This window comes from Taudactylus pleione, unplaced genomic scaffold (genome assembly GCF_031769625.1).
Source record: "Taudactylus pleione unplaced genomic scaffold, aTauple2 ptg000127l, whole genome shotgun sequence".
Taxonomy (NCBI): Eukaryota; Metazoa; Chordata; class Amphibia; order Anura; family Myobatrachidae; genus Taudactylus; species Taudactylus pleione.
Genome location: NW_028284529.1, coordinates 5,698,814 through 5,722,699, shown reverse-complemented (window position 1 = coordinate 5,722,699; position 23,886 = coordinate 5,698,814).

Sequence of the window (23,886 nt, the reverse complement as noted above, 5' to 3'; positions counted from 1 at the left end):
ATTTGTGTCTCTATTATGTGGTCAGTGAATGATGTGAGTGAGGGGTATTTGTGTCTATTATGTGGTCAGGGTATGATGTGAGTGAGGGGTATTTGTGTGTCTGATATGAGGTCAGGGCATGATGTGAGTGAGGGGTATTTGTGTGTCTGTTATGTGGTCAGGGCATGATGAGAGTGAGGGGTATTTGTATCTGTTATGTGGTCAGGGTATTATGTGAGTGAGGGGTATTTGTGTGCCTGTTATGTGGTCAGGGCTTGATGTGAGTGAGGGGTATTTGTGTCTGTTATGTGGTCAGGGCATGATGTGAGTGAGGGGTATTTGTGTCTGTTATGTGGTCAGGGTATGATGTGAGTGAGGGGTATTTGTGTCTATTATGTGGTCAGGGTATTATGTGAGTGAGGGGTATATGTGTCTGTTATGTGGTCAGGGTATTATGTGAGTGAGTGGTATATGTGTCTGTTATGTGGTCAGGGTATTATGTGAGTGAGAGGTATTTGTGTGTCTGTTATGTGGTCAGGGTATGATGTGAGTGAGGGGTATTTGTGTCTATTATGTGGTCAGTGAATGATGTGAGTGAGGGGTATTTGTGTCTATTATGTGGTCAGGGTATGATGTGAGTGAGGGGTATTTGTGTGTCTGATATGAGGTCAGGGCATGATGTGAGTGAGGGGTATTTGTGTGTCTGTTATGTGGTCAGGGCATGATGAGAGTGAGGGGTATTTGTGTCTGTTATGTGGTCAGGGCATGATGTGAGTGAGGGGTATTTGTGTGTCTGATATGAGGTCAGCGAATGACGTGAGTGAGGTGTATTTGTGTGTCTCTTATATAGTCAGGGTATGGTGTGAGTGAGGGGTATTTGTGTCTTCTGTGGTCAGGGCATGATGTGAGTGAGGGTTATTTGTGTCTGTTATGTGGTCAGGGCATGATGGTGAGTGAGGGGTATTTGTGTCTGTTATGTGGTCAGGGCATGATGTGAGTGAGGGGTAATTGTGTCTCTGTTATGTGGTCAGGGCATGATGTGAGTGAGGGGTATTTGTGTCTGTTATGTGGTCAGGGTATTATGTGAGTGAGGAGTATTTGTGTGCCAGTTATGTGGTCAGGGCATGATGTGAGTGAGGGGTATTTGTGTCTGTTATGTGGTCAGGGCATGATGTGAGTGAGCGGTATTTGTATCTGTTATGTGGTCAGGGTATTATGTGAGTGAGGGGTATTTGTGTGCCTGTTATGTGGTCAGGGCTTGATGTGAGTGAGGGGTATTTGTGTCTGTTATGTGGTCAGGGCATGATGTGAGTGAGGGGTATTTGTATCTGTTATGTGGTCAGGGTATGATGTGAGTGAGGGGTATTTGTGTGCCTGTTATGTGGTCAGGGTATGATGTGAGTGAGGGGTATTTGTGTCTCTGTTATGTGGTCAGGGCATGATGTGAGTGAGGGGTATTTGTGTCTGTTATGTGGTCAGGGCATGATGGTGAGTGAGGGGTATATGTGTGTCTGATATGAGATCAGGGAATGATGTGAGTGAGGTGTATTTGTGTGTCTCTTATATGGTCAGGGTATGGTGTGAGTGAGGGGTATTTGTGTCTTCTGTGGTCAGGGCATGATGTGAGTGAGGGGTATTTGTGTGTTTGTTATGTGGTCAGGGTATGATGTGAGTGAGGGGTATTTGTGTCTGTTATGTGGTCAGGGGATGATGTGAGTGAGGGGTATTTGTGTCTAATATGTGGTCAGGGCATGATGTGAGTGAGGGGTATTTGTGCCTGTTATGTGGTCAGGGCATGATGTGAGTGAGGGGTATTTGTGTGTTTGTTATGTGGTCAGGGTATGATGTGAGTGAGGGGTATATGTGTCTGTTATGTGGTCAGGGTATTATGTGAGTGAGTGGTATATGTGTCTGTTATGTGGTCAGGGTATTATGTGAGTGAGGGGTATTTGTGTGTCTGTTATGTGGTCAGGGTATGATGTGAGTGAGGGGTATTTGTGTCTATTATGTGGTCAGTGAATGATGTGAGTGAGGGGTATTTGTGTCTGTTATGTGGTCAGTGAATGATGTGAGTGAGGGGTATTTGTGTCTGTTATGTGGTCAGGGTATGATGTGAGTGAGGGGTATTTGTGTGTCTGATATGAGGTCAGGGCATGATGTGAGTGAGGGGTAATTGTGTGTCTGTTATGTGGTCAGAGCATGATGAGAGTGAGGGGTATTTGTGTCTGTTATGTGGTCAGGGCATGATGTGAGTGAGGGGTATATGTGTGTCTGATATGAGGTCAGGGAATGATGTGAGTGACGTGTATTTGTGTGTCTCTTATATGGTCAGGGTATGGTGTGAGTGAGGGGTATTTGTGTCTTCTGTGGTCAGGGCATGATGTGAGTGAGGGTTATTTGTGTCTGTTATGTGGTCAGGGCATGATGGTGAGTGAGGGGTATTTGTGTCTGTTATGTGGTCAGGGCATGATGTGAGTGAGGGGTATTTGTGTCTCTATTATGTGGTCAGTGAATGATGTGAGTGAGGGGTATTTGTGTCTATTATGTGGTCAGGGTATGATGTGAGTGAGGGGTATTTGTGTGTCTGATATGAGGTCAGGGCATGATGTGAGTGAGGGGTATTTGTGTGTCTGTTATGTGGTCAGGGCATGATGAGAGTGAGGGGTATTTGTGTCTGTTATGTGGTCAGGGCATGATGTGAGTGAGGGGTATTTGTGTTTCTGATATGAGGTCAGGGAATGACATGAGTGAGGTGTATTTGTGTGTCTCTTATATAGTCAGGGTATGGTGTGAGTGAGGGGTATTTGTGTCTTCTGTGGTCAGGGCATGATGTGAGTGAGGGTTATTTGTGTCTGTTATGTGGTCAGGGCATGATGGTGAGTGAGGGGTATTTGTGTCTGTTATGTGGTCAGGGCATGATGTGAGTGAGGGGTAATTGTGTCTCTGTTATGTGGTCAGGGCATGATGTGAGTGAGGGGTATTTGTGTCTTTTATGTGGTCAGGGTATTATGTGAGTGAGGAGTATTTGTGTGCCAGTTATGTGGTCAGGGCATGATGTGAGTGAGGGGTATTTGTGTCTGTTATGTGGTTAGGGCATGATGTGGGTGAGGGGTATTTGTATCTGTTATGTGGTCAGGGTATTATGTGAGTGAGGGGTATTTGTGTGCCTGTTATGTGGTCAGGGCATGATGGTGAGTGATGGGTATGTGTGTCTGTTATGTGGTCAGGGCATGATGTGAGTGAGGGGTATTTGTGTCTCTGTTATGTGGTCAGGGCATTATGTGAGTGAGGGGTATTTGTGTCTGTTATGTGGTCAGGGCATTATGTGAATGAGGGGTATTTGTGCCTGTTATGTGGTCAGGGCATGATGTGAGTGAGGGGTATTTGTGCCTGTTATGTGGTCAGGGCATGATGTGAGTGAGGGGTATTTGTGCCTGTTATGTGGTCAGGGCATGATGTGAGTGAGGGGTATTTGTGTGTTTGTTATGTGGTCAGGGTATGATGTGAGTGAGGGGTATATGTGTCTGTTATGTGGTCAGGGTATTATGTGAGTGAGTGGTATATGTGTCTGTTATGTGGTCAGGGTATTATGTGAGTGAGGGGTATTTGTGTGTCTGTTATGTGGTCAGGGTATGATGTGAGTGAGGGGTATTTGTGTCTATTATGTGGTCAGTGAATGATGTGAGTGAGGGGTATTTGTGTCTGTTATGTGGTCAGTGAATGATGTGAGTGAGGGGTATTTGTGTCTGTTATGTGGTCAGGGTATGATGTGAGTGAGGGGTATTTGTGTGTCTGATATGAGGTCAGGGCATGATGTGAGTGAGGGGTAATTGTGTGTCTGTTATGTGGTCAGAGCATGATGAGAGTGAGGGGTATTTGTGTCTGTTATGTGGTCAGGGCATGATGTGAGTGAGGGGTATATGTGTGTCTGATATGAGGTCAGGGAATGATGTGAGTGACGTGTATTTGTGTGTCTCTTATATGGTCAGGGTATGGTGTGAGTGAGGGGTATTTGTGTCTTCTGTGGTCAGGGCATGATGTGAGTGAGGGTTATTTGTGTCTGTTATGTGGTCAGGGCATGATGGTGAGTGAGGGGTATTTGTGTCTGTTATGTGGTCAGGGCATGATGTGAGTGAGGGGTATTTGTGTCTCTATTATGTGGTCAGTGAATGATGTGAGTGAGGGGTATTTGTGTCTATTATGTGGTCAGGGTATGATGTGAGTGAGGTGTATTTGTGTGTCTGATATGAGGTCAGGGCATGATGTGAGTGAGGGGTATTTGTGTGTCTGTTATGTGGTCAGGGCATGATGAGAGTGAGGGGTATTTGTGTCTGTTATGTGGTCAGGGCATGATGTGAGTGAGGGGTATTTGTGTTTCTGATATGAGGTCAGGGAATGACATGAGTGAGGTGTATTTGTGTGTCTCTTATATAGTCAGGGTATGGTGTGAGTGAGGGGTATTTGTGTCTTCTGTGGTCAGGGCATGATGTGAGTGAGGGTTATTTGTGTCTGTTATGTGGTCAGGGCATGATGGTGAGTGAGGGGTATTTGTGTCTGTTATGTGGTCAGGGCATGATGTGAGTGAGGGGTAATTGTGTCTCTGTTATGTGGTCAGGGCATGATGTGAGTGAGGGGTATTTGTGTCTTTTATGTGGTCAGGGTATTATGTGAGTGAGGAGTATTTGTGTGCCAGTTATGTGGTCAGGGCATGATGTGAGTGAGGGGTATTTGTGTCTGTTATGTGGTTAGGGCATGATGTGGGTGAGGGGTATTTGTATCTGTTATGTGGTCAGGGTATTATGTGAGTGAGGGGTATTTGTGTGCCTGTTATGTGGTCAGGGCATGATGGTGAGTGATGGGTATGTGTGTCTGTTATGTGGTCAGGGCATGATGTGAGTGAGGGGTATTTGTGTCTCTGTTATGTGGTCAGGGCATTATGTGAGTGAGGGGTATTTGTGTCTGTTATGTGGTCAGGGCATTATGTGAATGAGGGGTATTTGTGCCTGTTATGTGGTCAGGGCATGATGTGAGTGAGGGGTATTTGTGCCTGTTATGTGGTCAGGGCATGATGTGAGTGAGGGGTATTTGTGTGCCTGTTATGTGGTCAGGGTATGATGTGAGTGAGGGGTATTTGTGTCTCTGTTATGTGGTCAGGGCATGATGTGAGTGAGGGGTATTTGTGTCTGTTATGTGGTCAGGGCATGATGGTGAGTGAGGGGTATATGTGTGTCTGATATGAGTTCAGGGAATGATGTGAGTGAGGTGTATTTGTGTGTCTCTTATATGGTCAGGGTATGGTGTGAGTGAGGGGTATTTGTGTCTTCTGTGGTCAGGGCATGATGTGAGTGAGGGGTATTTGTGTGTTTGTTATGTGGTCAGGGTATGATGTGAGTGAGGGGTATTTGTGTCTGTTATGTGGTCAGGGGATGATGTGAGTGAGGGGTATTTGTGTCTAATATGTGGTCAGGGCATGATGTGAGTGAGGGGTATTTGTGCCTGTTATGTGGTCAGGGCATGATGTGAGTGAGGGGTATTTGTGTGTTTGTTATGTGGTCAGGGTATGATGTGAGTGATGGGTATATGTGTCTGTTATGTGGTCAGGGTATTATGTGAGTGAGTGGTATATGTGTCTGTTATGTGGTCAGGGTATTATGTGAGTGAGGGGTATTTGTGTGTCTGTTATGTGGTCAGGGTATGATGTGAGTGAGGGGTATTTGTGTCTATTATGTGGTCAGTGAATGATGTGAGTGAGGGGTATTTGTGTCTGTTATGTGGTCAGGGGATGATGTGAGTGAGGGGTATTTGTGTCTATTATGTGGTCAGTGAATGATGTGAGTGAGGGGTATTTGTGTGTGTTATGTGGTCAGGGTATGATGTGAGTGAGGGGTATTTGTGTGTCTGATATGAGGTCAGGGCATGATGTGAGTGAGGGGTATTTGTGTGTCTGTTATGTGGTCAGGGCATGATGAGAGTGAGGGGTATTTGTGTCTGTTATGTGGTCAGGGTATGATGTGAGTGAGGGGTAAATGTGTGTCTGATATGAGGTCAGGGAATGATGTGAGTGAGGTGTATTTGTGTGTCTCTTATATGGTCAGGGTATGGTGTGAGTGAGGGGTATTTGTGTCTTCTGTGGTCAGAGCATGATGTGAGTGTGGGTTATTTGTGTCTGTTATGTGGTCAGGGCATGATGGTGAGTGAGGGGTATTTGTGTCTGTTATGTGGTCAGGGCATGATGTGAGTGAGGGGTATTTGTGTCTCTGTTATGTGGTCAGGGCATGATGTGAGTGAGGGGTATTTGTGTCTGTTATGTGGTCAGGGTATTATGTGAGTGAGGGGTATTTGTGTGCCTGTTATGTGGTCAGGGCATGATGTGAGTGAGGGGTATTTGTGTCTGTTATGTGGTCAGGGCATGATGTGAGTGAGGGGTATTTGTGTCTGTTATGTGGTCAGGGCATGATGTGAGTGAGGGGTATTTGTGTGCCTGTTATGTGGTCAGGGTATGATGTGAGTGAGGGGTATTTGTGTCTCTGTTATGTGGTCAGGGCATGATGTGAGTGAGGGGTATTTGTGTCTGTTATGTGGTCAGGGTATTATGTGAGTGAGGGGTATTTGTGTGCCTGTTATGTGGTCAGGGCATGATGTGAGTGAGGGGTATTTGTGTCTGTTATGTGGTCTGGGCATGATGTGAGTGAGGGGTATTTGTGTCTGTTATGTGGTCAGGGCATTATGTGAGTGAGGGGTATTTGTGTCTGTTATGTGGTCAGGGCATGATGGTGAGTGAGGGGTATTTGTGTCTGTTATGTGGTCAGGGCATGATGTGAGTGAGGGGTATTTGTGTCTCTGTTATGTGGTCAGGGCATGATGTGAGTGAGGGTATTTGTGTCTGTTATGTGGTCAGGGCATGATGTGAGTGAGGGTATTTGTGTCTGTTATGTGGTCAGGGCATTATGTGAATGAGGGGTATTTGTGCCTGTTATGTGGTCAGGGCATGATGTGAGTGAGGGGTATTTGTGCCTGTTATGTGGTCAGGGCATGATGTGAGTGAGGGGTATTTGTGTGTTTGTTATGTGGTCAGGGTATGATGTGAGTGAGGGGTATTTGTGTCTGTTATGTGGTCAGGGTATGATGTGAGTGAGGGGTATTTGTGTCTATTATGTGGTCAGGGTATTATGTGAGTGAGGGGTATATGTGTCTGTTATGTGGTCAGGGTATTATGTGAGTGAGTGGTATATGTGTCTGTTATGTGGTCAGGGTATTATGTGAGTGAGAGGTATTTGTGTGTCTGTTATGTGGTCAGGGTATGATGTGAGTGAGGGGTATTTGTGTCTATTATGTGGTCAGTGAATGATGTGAGTGAGGGGTATTTGTGTCTATTATGTGGTCAGGGTATGATGTGAGTGAGGGGTATTTGTGTGTCTGATATGAGGTCAGGGCATGATGTGAGTGAGGGGTATTTGTGTGTCTGTTATGTGGTCAGGGCATGATGAGAGTGAGGGGTATTTGTGTCTGTTATGTGGTCAGGGCATGATGTGAGTGAGGGGTATTTGTGTGTCTGATATGAGGTCAGGGAATGACGTGAGTGAGGTGTATTTGTGTGTCTCTTATATAGTCAGGGTATGGTGTGAGTGAGGGGTATTTGTGTCTTCTGTGGTCAGGGCATGATGTGAGTGAGGGTTATTTGTGTCTGTTATGTGGTCAGGGCATGATGGTGAGTGAGGGGTATTTGTGTCTGTTATGTGGTCAGGGCATGATGTGAGTGAGGGGTAATTGTGTCTCTGTTATGTGGTCAGGGCATGATGTGAGTGAGGGGTATTTGTGTCTGTTATGTGGTCAGGGTATTATGTGAGTGAGGAGTATTTGTGTGCCAGTTATGTGGTCAGGGCATGATGTGAGTGAGGGGTATTTGTGTCTGTTATGTGGTCAGGGCATGATGTGAGTGAGGGGTATTTGTATCTGTTATGTGGTCAGGGTATTATGTGAGTGAGGGGTATTTGTGTGCCTGTTATGTGGTCAGGGCTTGATGTGAGTGAGGGGTATTTGTGTCTGTTATGTGGTCAGGGCATGATGTGAGTGAGGGGTATTTGTATCTGTTATGTGGTCAGGGTATTATGTGAGTGAGGGGTATTTGTGTGCCTGTTATGTGGTCAGGGCATGATGTGAGTGAGGGGTGTTTGTGTCTGTTATGTGGTCAGGGCATGATGTGAGTGAGGGGTATTTGTGTCTGTTATGTGGTCAGGGCATGATGTGAGTGAGGGGTATTTGTGTGCCTGTTATGTGGTCAGGGTATGATGTGAGTGAGGGGTATTTGTGTCTCTGTTATGTGGTCAGGGCATGATGTGAGTGAGGGGTATTTGTGTCTGTTATGTGGTCAGGGCATGATGGTGAGTGAGGGGTATATGTGTGTCTGATATGAGTTCAGGGAATGATGTGAGTGAGGTGTATTTGTGTGTCTCTTATATGGTCAGGGTATGGTGTGAGTGAGGGGTATTTGTGTCTTCTGTGGTCAGGGCATGATGTGAGTGAGGGGTATTTGTGTGTTTGTTATGTGGTCAGGGTATGATGTGAGTGAGGGGTATTTGTGTCTGTTATGTGGTCAGGGGATGATGTGAGTGAGGGGTATTTGTGTCTAATATGTGGTCAGGGCATGATGTGAGTGAGGGGTATTTGTGCCTGTTATGTGGTCAGGGCATGATGTGAGTGAGGGGTATTTGTGTGTTTGTTATGTGGTCAGGGTATGATGTGAGTGAGGGGTATATGTGTCTGTTATGTGGTCAGGGTATTATGTGAGTGAGTGGTATATGTGTCTGTTATGTGGTCAGGGTATTATGTGAGTGAGGGGTATTTGTGTGTCTGTTATGTGGTCAGGGTATGATGTGAGTGAGGGTTATTTGTGTCTATTATGTGGTCAGTGAATGATGTGAGTGAGGGGTATTTGTGTCTGTTATGTGGTCAGGGGATGATGTGAGTGAGGGGTATTTGTGTCTATTATGTGGTCAGTGAATGATGTGAGTGAGGGGTATTTGTGTCTGTTATGTGGTCAGGGTATGATGTGAGTGAGGGGTATTTGTGTGTCTGATATGAGGTCAGGGCATGATGTGAGTGAGGGGTATTTGTGTGTCTGTTATGTGGTCAGAGCATGATGAGAGTGAGGGGTATTTGTGTCTGTTATGTGGTCAGGGCATGATGTGAGTGAGGGGTATATGTGTGTCTGATATGAGGTCAGGGAATGATGTGAGTGACGTATATTTGTGTGTCTCTTATATGGTCAGGGTATGGTGTGAGTGAGGGGTATTTGTGTCTTCTGTGGTCAGGGCATGATGTGAGTGAGGGTTATTTGTGTCTGTTATGTGGTCAGGGCATGATGGTGAGTGAGGGGTATTTGTGTCTGTTATGTGGTCAGGGCATGATGTGAGTGAGGGGTATTTGTGTCTCTGTTATGTGGTCAGGGCATGATGTGAGTGAGGGGTATTTGTGTCTGTTATGTGGTCAGGGTATTATGTGAGTGAGGGGTATTTGTGTGCCTGTTATGTGGTCAGGGCATGATGTGAGTGAGGGGTATTTGTGTCTGTTATGTGGTCAGGGCATGATGTGAGTGAGGGGTATTTATGTCTGTTATGTGGTCAGGGCATGATGTGAGTGAGGGGTATTTGTGTGCCTGTTATGTGGTCAGGGTATGATGTGAGTGAGGGGTATTTGTGTCTCTGTTATGTGGTCAGGGCATGATGTGAGTGAGGGGTATTTGTGTCTGTTATGTTGTCCGGGTATTATGTGAGTGAGGGGTATTTGTGTGCCTGTTATGTGGTCAGGGCATGATGTGATTGAGGGGTATTTGTGTCTGTTATGTGGTCTGGGCATGATGTGAGTGAGGGGTATTTGTGTCTGTTATGTGGTCAGGGCATTATGTGAGTGAGGGGTATTTGTGTCTATGTGGTCAGGGCATGATGGTGAGTGAGGGGTATTTGTGTCTGTTATGTGGTCAGGGCATGATGGGAGTGAGGGGTATTTGTGTCTCTTTTATGTGGTCAGGGCATGATGTGAGTGAGGGTATTTGTGTCTGTTATGTGGTCAGGGCATTATGTGAATGAGGGGTATTTGTGCCTGTTATGTGGTCAGGGCATGATGTGAGTGAGGGGTATTTGTGCCTGTTATGTGGTCAGGGCATGATGTGAGTGAGGGGTATTTGTGTGTTTGTTATGTGGTCAGGGTATGATGTGAGTGAGGGGTATTTGTGTCTGTTATGTGGTCAGGGTATGATGTGAGTGAGGGGTATTTGTGTCTATTATGTGGTCAGGGTATTATGTGAGTGAGGGGTATATGTGTCTGTTATGTGGTCAGGGTATTATGTGAGTGAGTGGTATATGTGTCTGTTATGTGGTCAGGGTATTATGTGAGTGAGGGGTATTTGTGTGTCTGTTATGTGGTCAGGGTATGATATGAGTGAGGGGTATTTGTGTCTATTATGTGGTCAGTGAATGATGTGAGTGAGGGGTATTTGTGTCTATTATGTGGTCAGGGTATGATGTGAGTGAGGGGTATTTGTGTGTCTGATATGAGGTCAGGGCATGATGTGAGTGAGGGGTATTTGTGTGTCTGTTATGTGGTCAGGGCATGATGTGAGTGAGGGTTATTTGTGTCTGTTATGTGGTCAGGGCATGATAGTGAGTGAGGGGTATTTGTGTCTGTTATGTGGTCAGGACATGATGTGAGTGAGGGGTATTTGTGTCTCTGTTATGTGGTCAGGGCATGATGTGTGAGGGGTATTTGTGTCTGTTATGTGGTCAGGGTATTATGTGAGTGAGGGGTATTTGTGTGCCTGTTATGTGGTCAGGGCATGATGTGAGTGAGGGGTATTTGTGTCTGTTATGTGGTCAGGGCATTATGTGAATGAGGGGTATTTGTGCCTGTTATGTGGTCAGGGCATGATGTGAGTGAGGGGTATTTGTGCCTGTTATGTGGTCAGGGCATGATGTGAGTGAGGGGTATTTGTGTGTTTGTTATGTGGTCAGGGTATGATGTGAGTGAGGGGTATTTGTGTCTGTTATGTGGTCAGGGTATGATGTGAGTGAGGGGTATTTGTGTCTATTATGTGGTCAGGGAATTATGTGAGTGAGGGGTATATGTGTCTGTTATGTGGTCAGGGTATTATGTGAGTGAGTGGTATATGTGTCTGTTATGTGGTCAGGGTATTATGTGAGTGAGGGGTATTTGTGTGTCTGTTATGTGGTCAGGGTATGATGTGAGTGAGGGGTATTTGTGTCTATTATGTGGTCAGTGAATGATGTGAGTGAGGGGTATTTGTGTCTGTTATGTGGTCAGGGTATGATGTGAGTGAGGGGTATTTGTGTGTCTGATATGAGGTCAGGGCATGATGTGAGTGAGGGGTATTTGTGTATCTGTTATGTGGTCAGGGCATGATGAGAGTGAGGGGTATTTGTGTCTGTTATGTGGTCAGGGCATGATGTGAGTGAGGGGTATTTGTGTGTCTGATATGAGGTCAGGGAATGACGTGAGTGAGGTGTATTTGTGTGTCTCTTATATAGTCAGGGTATGGTGTGAGTGAGGGGTATTTGTGTCTTCTGTGGTCAGGGCATGATGTGAGTGAGGGTTATTTGTGTCTGTTATGTGGTCAGGGCATGATGGTGAGTGAGGGGTATTTGTGTCTGTTATGTGGTCAGGGCATGATGTGAGTGAGGGGTAAATGTGTCTCTGTTATGTGGTCAGGGCATGATGTGAGTGAGGGGTATTTGTGTCTGTTATGTGGTCAGGGTATTATGTGAGTGAGGAGTATTTGTGTGCCAGTTATGTGGTCAGGGCATGATGTGAGTGAGGGGTATTTGTGTCTGTTATGTGGTCAGGGCATGATGTGAGTGAGGGGTATTTGTATCTGTTATGTGGTCAGGGTATTATGTGAGTGAGGGGTATTTGTGTGCCTGTTATGTGGTCAGGGCATGATGTGAGTGAGGGGTATTTGTGTCTGTTATGTGGTCAGGGCATGATGTGAGTGAGGGGTACTTGTGTCTGTTATGTGGTCAGGGCATTATGTGTGTGAGGGGTATTTGTGTCTGTTATGTGGTCAGGGCATGATGGTGAGTGATGGGTATGTGTGTCTGTTATGTGGTCAGGGCATGACGTGAGTGAGCGGTATTTGTGTCTCTGTTATGTGGTCAGGGCATGATGTGAGTGAGGGGTATTTGTGTCTGTTATGTGGTATGGGCATTATGTGAATGAGGGGTATTTGTGCCTGTTATGTGGTCAGGGCATGATGTGAGTGAGGGGTATTTGTGCCTGTTATGTGGTCAGGGCATGATGTGAGTGAGGGGTATTTGTGTGTCTGTTATGTGGTCAGGGTATTATGTGAGTGAGGGGTATATGTGTCTGTTATGTGGTCAGGGCATTATGTGAGTGAGGGGTATATGTGTCTGTTATGTGGCCAGGGTATTATGTGAGTGAGGGGTATTTGTGTGTCTGTTATGTGGTCAGGGCATGATGTGAGTGAGGGGTGTTTGTGTCTGATATGTGGTCAGGGTATTATGTGAGTGAGGGGTATTTTTGTGTCTGATATGAGGTCAGGGTATGATATGAGTGAGGTGTATTTGTGTGTCTGTTATATGGTCAGGGTATGGTGTGAGTGAGGGGTATTTGTGTCTGATATGAGGTCAGGGAATGATGTGAGTGAGGGGTATTTGTGTCTGTTATGTGGTATGGGCATGATGTGAGTGAGGGGTATTTGTGTGTTTGTTATGTGGTCAGGGTATGATGTGAGTGAGGGGTATTTGTGTCTGTTATGTGGTCAGGGTATGATGTGAGTGAGGGGTATTTGTGTCTATTATGTGGTCAGGGCATGATGTGAGTGAGGAGTATTTGTGTCTGTTATGTGGTCAGGGTATGATGTGAGTGAGGGGTATATGTGTCTGTTATGTGGTCAGGGTATTATGTGAGTCAGTGGTATATGTGTCTGTTATGTGGCCAGGGTATTATGTGAGTGAGGGGTATTTGTGTGTCTGTTATGTGGTCAGGGTATGATGTGAGTGAGGGGTATTTGTGTCTATTATGTGGTCAGTGAATGATGTGAGTGAGGGGTATTTGTGTCTGTTATGTGGTCAGGGTATGATGTGAGTGAGGGGTATTTGTGTGTCTGATATGAGGCCAGGGCATGATGTGAGTGAGGGGTATTTGTGTGTCTGTTATGTGGTCAGGGCATGATGAGAGTGAGGGGTATTTGTGTCTGATATGTGGTCAGGGCATGATGTGAGTGAGGGGTATTTGTGTGTCTGATATGAGGTCAGGGAATGATGTGAGTGAGGTGTATTTGTGTGTCTCTTATATGGTTAGGGTATGGTGTGAGTGAGGGGTATTTGTGTCTTCTGTGGTCAGGGCATGATGTGAGTGAGGGGTATTTGTGTCTGTTATGTGGTCAGGGCATGGTGGTGAGTGAGGGGTATTTGTGTCTGTTATGTGGTCAGGGCATGATGTGAGTGAGGGGTATTTGTGTCTCTGTTATGTGGTAAGGGCATGATGTGAGTGAGGGGTATTTGTGTCTGTTATGTGGTCAGGGTATTATGTGAGTGAGAGGTATTTGTGTGCTTGTCATGTGGTCAGGGCATGATGTGAGTGAGGGGTATTTGTGTCTGTTATGTGGTCAGGGCATGATGGTGAGTGAGGGGTATATGTGTGTCTGATATGAGTTCAGGGAATGATGTGAGTGAGGTGTATTTGTGTCTGTTATGTGGTCAGGGGATGATGTGAGTGAGGGGTATTTGTGTCTAATATGTGGTCAGGGCATGATGTGAGTGAGGGGTATTTGTGCCTGTTATGTGGTCAGGGCATGATGTGAGTGAGGGGTATTTGTGTGTTTGTTATGTGGTCAGGGTATGATGTGAGTGAGGGGTATATGTGTCTGTTATGTGGTCAGGGTATTATGTGAGTGAGTGGTATATGTGTCTGTTATGTGGTCAGGGTATTATGTGAGTGAGGGGTATTTGTGTGTCTGTTATGTGGTCAGGGTATGATGTGAGTGAGGGGTATTTGTGTCTATTATGTGGTCAGTGAATGATGTGAGTGAGGGGTATTTGTGTCTGTTATGTGGTCAGGGGATGATGTGAGTGAGGGGTATTTGTGTCTATTATGTGGTCAGTGAATGATGTGAGTGAGGGGTATTTGTGTCTGTTATGTGGTCAGGGTATGATGTGAGTGAGGGGTATTTGTTTGTCTGATATGAGGTCAGGGCATGATGTGAGTGAGGGGTATTTGTGTGTCTGTTATGTGGTCAGGGCATGATGAGAGTGAGGGGTATTTGTGTCTGTTATGTGGTCAGGGCATGATGTGAGTGAGGGGTATATGTGTGTCTGATATGAGGTCAGGGAAAGATGTGAGTGAGGTGTATTTGTGTGTCTCTTATATGGTCAGGGTATGGTGTGAGTGAGGGGTATTTGTGTCTTCTGTGGTCAGGGCATGATGTGAGTGAGGGTTATTTGTGTCTGTTATGTGGTCAGGGCATGATGGTGAGTGAGGGGTATTTGTGTCTGTTATGTGGTCAGGGCATGATGTGAGTGAGGGGTATTTGTGTCTCTGTTATGTGGTCAGGGCATGATGTGAGTGAGGGGTATTTGTGTCTGTTATGTGGTCAGTGAATGATGTGAGTGAGGGGTATTTGTGTCTGTTATGTGGTCAGGGGATGATGTGAGTGAGGGGTATTTGTGTCTATTATGTGGTCAGTGAATGATGTGAGTGAGGGGTATTTGTGTCTGTTATGTGGTCAGGGTATGATGTGAGTGAGGGGTATTTGTGTGTCTGATATGAGGTCAGGGCATGATGTGAGTGAGGGGTATTTGTGTGTCTGTTATGTGGTCAGGGCATGATGAGAGTGAGGGGTATTTGTGTCTGTTATGTGGTCAGGGCATGATGTGAGTGAGGGGTATATGTGTGTCTGATATGAGGTCAGGGAATGATGTGAGTGAGGTGTATTTGTGTCTCTTATATGGTCAGGGTATGGTGTGAGTGAGGGGTATTTGTGTCTTCTGTGGTCAGGGCATGATGTGAGTGAGGGTCATTTGTGTCTGTTATGTGGTCAGGGCATGATGGTGACTGAGGGGTATTTGTGTCTGTTATGTGGTCAGGGCATGATGTGAGTGAGGGGTATTTGTGTCTCTGTTATGTGGTCAGGGCATGATGTGAGTGAGGGGTATTTGTGTCTGTTATGTGGTCAGGGTATTATGTGAGTGAGGGGTATTTGTGTCTAATATGTGGTCAGGGCATGATGTGAGTGAGGGGTATTTGTGCCTGTTATGTGGTCAGGGCATGATGTGAGTGAGGGGTATTTGTGTGTTTGTTATGTGGTCAGGGTATGATGTGAGTGAGGGGTATATGTGTCTGTTATGTGGTCAGGGTATTATGTGAGTGAGTGGTATATGTGTCTGTTATGTGGTCAGGGTATTATGTGAGTGAGGGGTATTTGTGTGTCTGTTATGTGGTCAGGGTATGATGTGAGTGAGGGGTATTTGTGTCTATTATGTGGTCAGTGAATGATGTGAGTGAGGGGTATTTGTGTCTGTTATGTGGTCAGGGGATGATGTGAGTGAGGGGTATTTGTGTCTATTATGTGGTCAGTGAATGATGTGAGTGAGGGGTATTTGTGTCTGTTATGTTGTCAGGGTATGATGTGAGTGAGGGGTATTTGTTTGTCTGATATGAGGTCAGGGCATGATGTGAGTGAGGGGTATTTGTGTGTCTGTTATGTGGTCAGGGCATGATGAGAGTGAGGGGTATTTGTGTCTGTTATGTGGTCAGGGCATGATGTGAGTGAGGGGTATATGTGTGTCTGATATGAGGTCAGGGAAAGATGTGAGTGAGGTGTATTTGTGTGTCTCTTATATGGTCAGGGTATGGTGTGAGTGAGGGGTATTTGTGTCTTCTGTGGTCAGGGCATGATGTGAGTGAGGGTTATTTGTGTCTGTTATGTGGTCAGGGCATGATGGTGAGTGAGCGGTATTTGTGTCTGTTATGTGGTCAGGGCATGATGTGAGTGAGGGGTATTTGTGTCTCTGTTATGTGGTCAGGGCATGATGTGAGTGAGGGGTATTTGTGTCTGTTATGTGGTCAGTGAATGATGTGAGTGAGGGGTATTTGTGTCTGTTATGTGGTCAGGGGATGATGTGAGTGAGGGGTATTTGTGTCTATTATGTGGTCAGTGAATGATGTGAGTGAGGGGTATTTGTGTCTGTTATGTGGTCAGGGTATGATGTGAGTGAGGGGTATTTGTGTGTCTGATATGAGGTCAGGGCATGATGTGAGTGAGGGGTATTTGTGTGTCTGTTATGTGGTCAGGGCATGATGACAGTGAGGGGTATTTGTGTCTGTTATGTGGTCAGGGCATGATGTGAGTGAGGGGTATATGTGTGTCTGATATGAGGTCAGGGAATGATGTGAGTGAGGTGTATTTGTGTCTCTTATATGGTCAGGGTATGGTGTGAGTGAGGGGTATTTGTGTCTTCTGTGGTCAGGGCATGATGTGAGTGAGGGTTATTTGTGTCTGTTATGTGGTCAGGGCATGATGGTGACTGAGGGGTATTTGTGTCTGTTATGTGGTCAGGGCAGGATGTGAGTGAGGGGTATTTGTGTCTCTGTTATGTGGTCAGGGCATGATGTGAGTGAGGGGTATTTGTGTCTGTTATGTGGTCAGGGTATTATGTGAGTGAGGGGTATTTGTGTGCCTGTTATGTGGTCAGGGCATGATGTGAGTGAGGGGTATTTGTGTCTGTTATGTGGTCAGGGCATGATGTGAGTGAGGGGTATTTGTGTCTGGTATGTGGTCAGGGCATGATGTGAGTGAGGGGTATTTGTGTGCCTGTTATGTGGTCAGGGTATGATGTGAGTGAGGGGTATTTGTGTCTCTGTTATGTGGTCAGGGCATGATGTGAGTGAGGGGTATTTGTGTCTGTTATGTGGTCAGGGTATTATGTGAGTGAGGGGTATTTGTGTGCCTGTTATGTGGTCAGGGCATGATGTGAGTGAGGGGTATTTGTGTCTGTTATGTGGTCTGGGCATGATGTGAGTGAGGGGTATTTGTGTCTGTTATGTGGTCAGGGCATTATGTTAGTGAGGGGTATTTGTGTCTGTTATGTGGTCAGGGCATGATGGTGAGTGAGGGGTATTTGTGTCTGTTATGTGGTCAGGGCATGATGTGAGTGAGGGGTATTTGTGTCTCTGTTATGTGGTCAGGGCATGATGTGAGTGAGGGTATTTGTGTCTGTTATGTGGTCAGGGCATTATGTGAATGAGGGGTATTTGTGCCTGTTATGTGGTCAGGGCATGATGTGAGTGAGGGGTATTTGTGCCTGTTATGTGGTCAGGGCATGATGTGAGTGAGGGGTATTTGTGTGTTTGTTATGTGGTCAGGGTATGATGTGAGTGAGGGGTATTTGTGTCTGTTATGTGGTCAGGGTATGATGTGAGTGAGGGGTATTTGTGTCTAATATGTGGTCAGGGTATTATGTGAGTGAGGGGTATATGTGTCTGTTATGTGGTCAGGGTATTATGTGAGTGAGTGGTATATGTGTCTGTTATGTGGTCAGGGTATTATGTGAGTGAGGGGTATTTGTGTGTCTGTTATGTGGTCAGGGTATGATGTGAGTGAGGGGTATTTGTGTCTATTATGTGGTCAGTGAATGATGTGAGTGAGGGGTATTTGTATCTATTATGTGGTCAGGGTATGATGTGAGTGAGGGGTATTTGTGTGTCTGATATGAGGTCAGGGCATGATGTGAGTGAGGGGTATTTGTGTGTCTGTTATGTGGTCAGGGCATGATGAGAGTGAGGGGTATTTGTGTCTATTATGTGGTCAGGGCATGATGTGAGTGAGGGGTATTTGTGTGTCTGATATGAGGTCAGGGAATGACGCGAGTGAGGTGTATTTGTGTGTCTCTTATATAGTCAGGGTATGGTGTGAGTGAGGGGTATTTGTGTCTTCTGTGGTCAGGGCATGATGTGAGTGAGGGTTATTTGTGTCTGTTATGTGGTCAGGGCATGATGGTGAGTGAGGGGTATTTGTGTCTGTTATGTGGTCAGGGCATGATGTGAGTGAGGGGTAATTGTGTATCTGTTATGTGGTCAGGGAATGATGTGAGTGAGGGGTATTTGTGTCTGTTATGTGGTCAGGGTATTATGTGAGTGAGGAGTATTTGTGTGCCAGTTATGTGGTCAGGGCATGATGTGAGTGAGGGGTATTTGTGTCTGTTATGTGGTCAGGGCATGATGTGAGTGAGGGGTATTTGTATCTGTTATGTGGTCAGGGTATTATGTGAGTGAGGGGTATTTGTGTGCCTGTTATGTGGTCAGGGCTTGATGTGAGTGAGGGGTATTTTTGTCTGTTATGTGGTCAGGGCATGATGTGAGTGAGGGGTATTTGTGTCTGTTATGTGGTCAGGGCATTATGTGAGTGAGGGGTATTTGTGTCTGTTATGTGGTCAGGGCATGATGGTGAGTGATGGGTATGTGTGTCTGTTATGTGGTCAGGGCATGATGTGAGTGAGGGGTATTTGTGTCTCTGTTATGTGGTCAGGGCATGATGTGAGTGAAGGGTATTTGTGTCTGTTATGTGGTCAGGGCAATATGTGAATGAGGGGTATTTGTGCCTGTTATGTGGTCAGGGCATGATGTGAGTGAGGGGTATTTGTGCCTGTTATGTGGTCAGGGCATGATGTGAGTGAGGGGTATTTGTGTCTCTGTTATGTGGTCAGGGCATGATGTGAGTGAGGGGTATTTGTGTCTGTTATGTGGTCAGGGTATTATGTGAGTGAGGGGTATTTGTGTGCCTGTTATGTGGTCAGGGCATGATGTGAGTGAGGGGTATTTGGGTCTGTTATGTGGTCAGGGCATGATGTGAGTGAGGGGTATTTGTGTCTGTTATGTGGTCAGGGCATGATGTGAGTGAGGGGTATTTGTGTGCCTGTTATGTGGTCAGGGTATGATGTGAGTGAGGGGTATTTGTGTCTCTGTTATGTGGTCAGGGCATGATGTGAGTGAGGGGTATTTGTGTCTGTTATGTGGTCAGGGTATTATGTGAGTGAGGGGTATTTGTGTGCCTGTTATGTGGTCAGGGCATGATGTGAGTGAGGGGTATTTGTGTCTGTTATGTGGTCAGGGCATGATGTGAGTGAGGGGTATTTGTGTCTGTTATGTGGTCAGGGCATTATGTGAGTGAGGGGTATTTGTGTCTGTTATGTGGTCAGGGCATGATGGTGAGTGAGGGGAATTTGTGTCTGTTATGTGGTCAGGGCATGATGTGAGTGAGGGGTATTTGTGTCTCTGTTATGTGGTCAGGGCATGATGTGAGTGAGGGTATTTGTGTCTGTTATGTGGTCAGGGCATTATGTGAATGAGGGGTATTTGTGCCTGTTATGTGGTCAGGGCATGATATGAGTGAGGGGTATTTGTGCCTGTTATGTGGTCAGGGCATGATGTGAGTGAGGGGTATTTGTGTGTTTGTTATGTGGTCAGGGTATGATGTGAGTGAAGGGTATTTGTGTCTGTTATGTGGTCAGGGTATGATGTGAGTGAGGGGTATTTGTGTCTATTATGTGGTCAGGGTATTATGTGAGTGAGGGGTATATGTGTCTGTTATGTGGTCAGGGTATTATGTGAGTGAGTGGTATATGTGTCTGTTATGTGGTCAGGGTATTATGTGAGTGAAGGGTATTTGTGTGTCTGTTATGTGGTCAGGGTATGATGTGAGTGAGGGGTATTTGTGTCTATTATGTGGTCAGTGAATGATGTGAGTGAGGGGTATTTGTGTCTATTATGTGGTCAGGGTATGATGTGAGTGAGGGGTATTTGTGTGTCTGATATGAGGTCAGGGCATGATGTGAGTGAGGGGTATTTGTGTGTCTGTTATGTGGTCAGGGCCTGATGAGAGTGAGGGGTATTTGTGTCTGTTATGTGGTCAGGGCATGATGTGAGTGAGGGGTATTTGTGTTTCTGATATGAGGTCAGGGAATGACGTGAGTGAGGTGTATTTGTGTGTCTCTTATATAGTCAGGGTATGGTGTGAGTGAGGGGTATTTGTGTATTCTGTGGTCAGGGCATGATGTGAGTGAGGGTTATTTGTGTCTGTTATGTGGTCAGGGCATGATGGTGAGGGGTATTTGTGTCTATTATGTGGTCAGGGCATGATGTGAGTGAGGGGTAATTGTGTCTCTGTTATGTGGTCAGGGCATGATGTGAGTGAGGGGTGTTTGTGTCTGTTATGTGGTCAGGGTATTATGTGAGTGAGGAGTATTTGTGTGCCAGTTATGTGGTCAGGGCATGATGTGAGTGAGGGGTATTTGTGTCTGTTATGTGGTCAGGGCATGATGTGGGTGAGGGGTATTTGTATCTGTTATGTGGTCAGGGTATTATGTGAGTGAGGGGTATTTGTGTGCCTGTTATGTGGTCAGGGCATGATGTGAGTGAGGCGTATTTGTGTCTGTTATGTGGTCAGGGCATGATGTGAGTGAGGGGTATTTGTGTCTGTTATGTGGTCAGGGCATTATGTGAGTGAGGGGTATTTGTGTCTGTTATGTGGTCAGGGCATGATGGTGAGTGATGGGTATGTGTGTCTGTTATGTGGTCAGGGCATGATGTGAGTGAGGGGTATTTGTGTCTCTGTTATGTGGTCAGGGCATGATGTGAGTGAGGGGTATTTGTGTCTGTTATGTGGTCAGGGCATTATGTGAATGAGGGGTATTTGTGCCTGTTATGTGGTCAGGGCATGATGTGAGTGAGGGGTATTTGTGCCTGTTATGTGGTCAGGGCATGATGTGAGTGAGGGGTATTTGTGTGCCTGTTATGTGGTCAGGGTATGATGTGAGTGAGGGGTATTTGTGTCTCTGTTATGTGGTCAGGGCATGATGTGAGTGAGGGGTATTTGTGTCTGTTATGTGGTCAGGGCATGATGGTGAGTGAGGGGTATATGTGTGTCTGATATGAGTTCAGGGAATGATGTGAGTGAGGTGTATTTGTGTGTCTCTTATATGGTCAGGGTATGGTGTGAGTGAGGGGTATTTGTGTCTTCTGTGGTCAGGGCATGATGTGAGTGAGGGGTATTTGTGTGTTTGTTATGTGGTCAGGGTATGATGTGAGTGAGGGGTATTTGTGTCTGTTATGTGGTCAGGGGATGATGTGAGTGAGGGGTATTTGTGTCTAATATGTGGTCAGGGCATGATGTGAGTGAGGGGTATTTGTGCCTGTTATGTGGTCAGGGCATGATGTGAGTGAGGGGTATTTGTGTGTTTGTTATGTGGTCAGGGTATGATGTGAGTGAGGGGTATATGTGTCTGTTATGTGGTCAGGGTATTATGTGAGTGAGTGGTATATGTGTCTGTTATGTGGTCAGGGTATTATGTGAGTGAGGGGTATTTGTGTGTCTGTTATGTGGTCAGGGTATGATGTGAGTGAGGGGTATTTGTGTCTATTATGTGGTCAGTGAATGATGTGAGTGAGGGGTATTTGTGTCTGTTATGTGGACAGGGGATGATGTGAGTGAGGGGTATTTGTGTCTATTATGTGGTCAGTGAATGATGTGAGTGAGGGGTATTTGTGTCTGTTATGTGGTCAGGGTATGATGTGAGTGAGGGGTATTTGTGTGTCTGATATGAGGTCAGGGCATGATGTGAGTGAGGGGTATTTGTGTGTCTGTTATGTGGTCAGGGCATGATGAGAGTGAGGGGTATTTGTGTCTGTTATGTGGTCAGGGTATGATGTGAGTGAGGGGTATATGTGTGTCTGATATGAGGTCAGGGAATGATGTGAGTGAGGTGTATTTGTGTGTCTCTTATATGGTCAGGGTATGGTGTGAGTGAGGGGTATTTGTGTCTTCTGTGGTCAGGGCATGATGTGAGTGAGGGTTCTTTGTGTCTGTTATGTGGTCAGGGCATGATGGTGAGTGAGGGGTATTTGTGTCTGTTATGTGGTCAGGGCATGATGTGAGTGAGGGGTATTTGTGTCTCTGTTATGTGGTCAGGGCATGATGTGAGTGAGGGGTATTTGTGTCTGTTATGTGGTCAGGGTATTATGTGAGTGAGGGGTATTTGTGTGCCTGTTATGTGGTCAGGGCATGATGTGAGTGAGGGGTATTTGTGTCTGTTATGTGGTCAGGGCATGATGTGAGTGAGGGGTATTTGTGTCTGTTATGTGGTCAGGGCATGATGTGAGTGAGGGGTATTTGTGTGCCTGTTATGTGGTCAGGGTATGATGTGAGTGAGGGGTATTTGTGTCTCTGTTATGTGGTCAGGGCATGATGTGAGTGAGGGGTATTTGTGTGCCTGTTATGTGGTCAGGGCTTGATGTGAGTGAGGGGTATTTTTGTCTGTTATGTGGTCAGGGCATGATGTGAGTGAGGGGTATTTGTGTCTGTTATGTGGTCTGGGCATGATGTGAGTGAGGGGTATTTGTGTCTGTTATGTGGTCAGGGCATTATGTGAGTGAGGGGTATTTGTGTCTGTTATGTGGTCAGGGCATGATGGTGAGTGAGGGGTATTTGTGTCTGTTATGTGGTCAGGGCATGATGTGAGTGAGGGGTATTTGTGTCTCTGTTATGTGGTCAGGGCATGATGTGAGTGAGGGTATTTGTGTCTGTTATGTGGTCAGGGCATTATGTGAATGAGGGGTATTTGTGCCTGTTATGTGGTCAGGGCATGATGTGAGTGAGGGGTATTTGTGCCTGTTATGTGGTCAGGGCATGATGTGAGTGAGGGGTATTTGTGTGTTTGTTATGTGGTCAGGGTATGATGTGAGTGAGGGGTATTTGTGTCTGTTATGTGGTCAGGGTATGATGTGAGTGAGGGGTATTTGTGTCTATTATGTGGTCAGGGTATTATGTGAGTGAGGGGTATATGTGTCTGTTATGTGGTCAGGGTATTATGTGAGTGAGTGGTATATGTGTCTGTTATGTGGTCAGGGTATTATGTGAGTGAGAGGTATTTGTGTGTCTGTTATGTGGTCAGGGTATGATGTGAGTGAGGGGTATTTGTGTCTATTATGTGGTCAGTGAATGATGTGAGTGAGGGGTATTTGTGTCTATTATGTGGTCAGGGTATGATGTGAGTGAGGGGTATTTGTGTGTCTGATATGAGGTCAGGGCATGATGTGAGTGAGGGGTATTTGTGTGTCTGTTATGTGGTCAGGGCATGATGAGAGTGAGGGGTATTTGTGTCTGTTATGTGGTCAGGGCATGATGTGAGTGAGGGGTATTTGTGTGTCTGATATGAGGTCAGGGAATGACGTGAGTGAGGTGTATTTGTGTGTCTCTTATATAGTCAGGGTATGGTGTGAGTGAGGGGTATTTGTGTCTTCTGTGGTCAGGGCATGATGTGAGTGAGGGTTATTTGTGTCTGTTATGTGGTCAGGGCATGATGGTGAGTGAGGGGTATTTGTGTCTGTTATGTGGTCAGGGCATGATGTGAGTGAGGGGTACTTGTGTCTCTTTTATGTGGTCAGGGCATGATGTGAGTGAGGGGTATTTGTGTCTGTTATGTGGTCAGGGTATTATGTGAGTGAGGAGTATTTGTGTGCCAGTTATGTGGTCAGGGCATGATGTGAGTGAGGGGTATTTGTGTCTGTTATGTGGTCAGGGCATGATGTGAGTGAGGGGTATTTGTATCTGTTATGTGGTCAGGGTATTATGTGAGTGAGGGGTATTTGTGTGCCTGTTATGTGGTCAGGGCTTGATGTGAGTGAGGGGTATTTTTGTCTGTTATGTGGTCAGGGCATGATGTGAGTGAGGGGTATTTGTGTCTGTTATGTGGTCAGGGCATTATGTGAGTGAGGGGTATTTGTGTCTGTTATGTGGTCAGGGCATGATGGTGAGTGATGGGTATGTGTGTCTGTTATGTGGTCAGGGCATGATGTGAGTGAGGGGTATTTGTGTCTCTGTTA